Source organism: Amborella trichopoda, chromosome 3, assembly GCF_054954075.1.
Source record: "Amborella trichopoda isolate Santa Cruz 75 chromosome 3, AtrichopodaSantaCruz75HAP2 v2.0, whole genome shotgun sequence".
NCBI lineage: Eukaryota > Viridiplantae > Streptophyta > Magnoliopsida > Amborellales > Amborellaceae > Amborella > Amborella trichopoda.
The window spans coordinates 59916874-59921922 of NC_142338.1; the positions used below are offsets into that span (position 1 = coordinate 59916874).

The 5049-nt window shown below is 33.6% G+C and overlaps 1 long non-coding RNA gene across 2 annotated transcripts; it reads right to left on the reverse strand.

The window, feature by feature from the left end:
• Window positions 1–1033: 1033 nt before the first annotated feature.
• Window positions 1034–3591, reverse strand: LOC105420471 (uncharacterized). 2 transcript variants are annotated; one of them, XR_002279805.2, is made up of 3 exons: window positions 3414–3591; window positions 2914–2997; window positions 1034–1480 (listed from the first exon to the last, which is right to left on the reverse strand). It is a non-coding gene; the product is annotated as an uncharacterized LOC105420471 (long non-coding RNA). The 2 variants fall into 2 exon arrangements; XR_002279804.2 differs by having other exon boundaries at window positions 1034–1468; window positions 3414–3573.
• Between the last annotated feature and the right edge of the window lie 1458 nt (window positions 3592–5049).

Here is a 5049-nt window from a genome sequence, read left to right on the forward strand (position 1 = left end):
AGAGGGCACGAGCTTGGGAGGTTGAAGAAAATAGTAGAGCGAGACTGGTTAGGAAAATAAATAAAGATAGAGCTCCCGTGGTGTGAGCGGCCCTGTGGGCAAAGCTTGCATTTGTAAATCTTTGAGCAAATTATGTATGGACACTAACAGAAGATTACCATTTGGTGTCTAATTTGGCCGAAATTAGGAGCACACCACGCCCCACCCACGGCCTTTTTTTTTTTCCCTCTGTTTGGCATTGTAAACACCGGATAGGGGGTTATTATTTGCACTCTCCAATTTCCTAATCCCTCTTTCTCATAAATTCTCGGCTATTAAATCTCTCTCTCTCTACAAAAGTACAAATATTTTATTTTCTACATTTAATTCTCTGCCATTAAAATCCAGTTTCCTAATCCCTCTCTCTCTCATATATTCTCATCTATTAAATCTCTCTACAAAAGTACAAATATTTTCTCCTTCTACATATGATTCTTTGCCATTAAAACCCCCCTCTCTCTCTCTCTCACTCACCCTGTAAGCCAAAAGGAAAAGGGTGGGAAATTTGGAGAAAATGGTAGAAGGATCGCCATTAATGGTGGATGGTTGACCTTTTCAAGTAAAATCTTTATGTGCAAGCATGCCCCCTCCTGATCTTAATAAAAACACGGAGTGGGTTATGTACCATGGTATGTGGACCATCTAAATTCTCATACTCTCTTTCTCATGGCTCATAGTCCTCTTCGTCTTTGGTTGCTCTGTTGGATTGGACCATTGTTAATCTCTCTCATTTTGCTGTAATCCCTAACCACTACTCTCTCTCTCTCTCTAGCCTTAATTTTCTCTCTACGTGGTGGATCTTGATTACAATGGTGTTGATACTTGATTGGTTTGGTTAATTGGGGTTTAGGGTTTTTGATCTCGGGTCATTAGATCAATATGTGAAGATTTTGCCATTCACTTAAGCTGCGATTTGAAATCAATACAATTTTTCTTTATCCTTTAGAGCGCAAGGGAATTGCTGTGGCACTAGCTCAGGCTCCAGCAACGGTTATGGCTATGGCAATGCAACTGGTCATATAAAACTTTTGAGAGTGCATAATGTAAGACCACTTATTTTTGGGTAGTGAGGTCACAAACTCAAAATCACCCGACATCTTGGAGTGTGTCACCAAATTAAAAATAAAAAATAAAATCTCTGGGACATTGAGCCTTGTCAATGGGATACCTCAATGACCCAATTTCACATCCCACGGCCATAGCCAATTGGGATATCCTAGTACCAAAGATAAATGATCCGATTGTATATAATTCCTAAACTTTTTCTTGTTTTAAAATGGAAAAACATTAGTTGTCTGCCGTCCCCCATTTTGGGGCTTCAATTGGAGCCGTAAATTTGACACGCATTCTCTTCCATTGGAGCCGTAAATTTGACACGCAAGCCGATCAACCATCATCATGAAAATACTACCAAAACAATTATTGGAATCTGTTCTTATTCCTTGTCACAACATCAAACACAATTTCTTAAAATTATTTCACAAAACATAATGTAAGAACATTGGACTCAGAAGATAACCAGTTCTAATATTCCAAAAGATGGAAACAAGTACTCATTGCTACTTTAGGGAAAGTTTGGATGCAGGAATGAAGCAGCACGTATCAGACTTAAATGAAAAATAGCAAAGTAAACACCCTTTTGTGAAGCACATATCAGACTTAAATGAAAGATAGCAAAGAAACACCCTTACCCTTTTGTGAAGATAGCTTTGCTAACCTAAAATGAATATAGCAAGGAAAACACCATTACCCTTTTCTGAAGATAGCTTTGCTAACCTAAAATGAATATAGCAAAGAAAATATACTCTTTTGGGAAGAATGAACTCAGAAAGGAGCATTAAATACTAAAAACATTGTAATTATTCCAATGTCATCATGCAACAAATGAACCCTGTGAATAGGTTTCCTTATAAGCAAACATCCAAACAGATGCTTAACATAGGGGACAGTTTTTTACTGCATTTAAACGAGACCAACTTTTGAATTCCACAATCCTCGTAGTTGCAAAAATGAAAAGACCTCACAGAAAGTATAAGCAAATAATAGGAATCAATAGCTTATTCACAAAAAAGAAATGCAAAAATAAAAATAAAATTGCAAAAATCATAGACTTCCACTCCATAACCATATTATGATTTCAAGCTCTTCAGATTTGGCTGGGGTTATGTTTAAGGAAATAAAAATTGAAAAGCAATCTTCAAAAATTATGTTAAGAGCATTTGTTTGGCCATAATTTTTAAATAAACAATCTTTTTATCCCAACTCAAATCCATTGATCAAATTACAACATAAAACTGTAGATCCCAACTCAAATCCATTGATCAAATTACAACATAAAACTCTAGAGACACCATAAAGAAGGAGACACTCACATTTCAAGAAATACTACGTCTTTTTGACAAAAAAGAGTGACGCATGAGAAAGAGGATTCTGGATAAACTACATCCAGACCATGAAATGCATGAGAAAATACCATCTATCTCCATTTCCAAAAGCACAAACCTAATCCTAAACATCTCAGCCGTAATTGCTAACTTCACAGAGCAAGATTCAAGCATAAAGCCCTCTAGAATTGAATACAACAAGATCCACCACCCCCACCTAAGTTAAGAAATTTCAATATGGGACTTTGATGAACAACTTGCAGAGGAAAATGCTTCTTCTTTAAATTCAGAGTCTTCTGATAATGATGTTGGTAAAAGGACAGTTGATTGAAGAGATAAAGATTTAGCAGACCAAGATAAGGAATCCCTGGAAATGGTTTTTTATTATAGCCTTGGAAAAATATATAATAAAATTTTTGTGCAAGAATTAAATATGGGTGATCATGGGTGCTCATGGGTTTAAAAAGCAAAATTCCCAGCGATCTTTTACCTGCGATCTACAGAGAGAGAACGTCACCAACACTGCTCAATATTTAAATGCGAATTGCAATGCACATCTAAATATGAACCACACCTGCGAGTTTTCAATGCATAGTTAAATATGAATATTGCCATAAATTATGAATTGCAAAAAATATGGATCGCACTATTAGCAACAATATTTCCAAAAAAAGATTTCACAAAGAAAATAAGAAGCAAATTACATATAAAATGACAGATTTGCAAATTTTCAGCAAGCATCATAAACTAAAAGAAATTAATAAAAGCAAGAAATACAGATTCTCAGCAGGCATCATCAATAAATCACAAATTGATCCCTAGTTACAGAATTTCTGGCTTTTAGCAATATAAAAATGAAACAAAGTAAAATAAAAGCAATATTAAATCACAAATCGATGCGTAGTTACAGAAGCATCGTACATTGAAACAAATAAAAGAAAGAAAACTACAGGGAGCTAATAAAAACCCTAAATCGACTGTTATGCATACCTGATTTGCCTACTGTCGAATTCTTGTTCTTCCTTTTCGATTTCTTGCCTTCCCTTTGATTTCTTGTTTTTCTCAGAGAGGCAAAGGCTTAAACTAAAGCCTCTAATCCCCAGAGACACAGAGAGAGGAGTTTCGTGGGTAAAGAGAATGATGTCGACAATTTAAAAAAGCCAAGTATAAACCAAAAAAGGGAAGGTAATAACAGTTAATGAAACATCTTCAACAACCCGATTTCACATCCCACGGTCAATAATTAATGATTGTGACTTTATATCAAAAAGATAATGATCGCAATATATACATTTCCTAAAAATAAAGCCTTCCGATCCGTGCCGTCCATTTCTTTTAGTTTGCCTTATAAGCACACATCCATGTGATTAATTGGACCGGCTTTCAAACTAATAAAGGGTATTGTCAAATCTCAAAAAAAAAATTGACCAACTGCTAGACCAAAAAGAAGAAGATAAGGTTGAAATATAATTTAAAAACATAAAATATATTTTAATAAAAATTGCCAGATTTCTTAATTGGTAGGACCAATGGTTTAAAAACCGGACCGGTGACTCGGATCGGGCTTTTCAAAAACCGATCCGGATCGGCGAATCGGCGATCCGGATCGGCGAATCGGCGATCCGGATCGGAATCGGGTGAATCGGTCAGAATAAAGCTTCAAAAAAATCCGAAAAAATTATTAAAATTCATTATAAATATTGGTTTTTAGGAATTCAATAAAAAATGAGGATACTCCATTAAGAATTTTCATGTTTTTGAATGAATATGCAAATATTGATATGTTCTTTCCCTGCATGAACCGCCGTTCAGCATTTAATTTACAGTATTTCGTGCTCATCCCTACACTGTTGCTGTTGGGACTCGATATGTGAATAATATGGTTGGGATAGGGTGGCCTCGGAATCATCATCTCTCTCGATTTCTCTTTGAATAATATGGATTAAAAAAAAAAAAAAACAAATTTTCAAAAAAATCTATCATGGATTAAAAAAAAAATCACAAATTTTCAAAAAATTCTATCATGGATTACAAAAAAAAATTCGATCATGGATTAAACAAAAAAAATCACAAATTTTCAAAAAATTCAATCATGGATTACATAAAATTCGATCATGGATTACATAAAATTCGATCATGGATTACAAAAAAAAACAAACAAAAAAAACAAAAAATTCAATCGTGGATTACAAAAAAAGAAAAAAATAGTTCGATCATGGATTACAAAAAATTCAATCATGGATTACAAAAAACTCTATCATGGGTTACAAAAAAAGCAAAAAACAAAAAATTCAATCATGGATTAAAAAAAAACAAACAAACATTTCAATCATGGATTACAAAAAAAAAACAAACATTTCGATCATATATTACAAAACATTCGATCATGGATTACAAAAAATTCTATCATGGGTTACAAAAAAAAAAAAAAAAACAAAAAATTCGATCATGGATTACAAGAAAAGAAAACAAACATTTCGATCATGGATTACAAAAAATTCTATTATGGGTTACAAAAAACCAAAAAATTCGATCATGGATTACAAAAAAAATCTATCATGGATTACCCAAAAAAAAAAAAAAAAAAAAAAAAAAAAAAAAAAAAAAAAAAAAAAATCCGTACGGA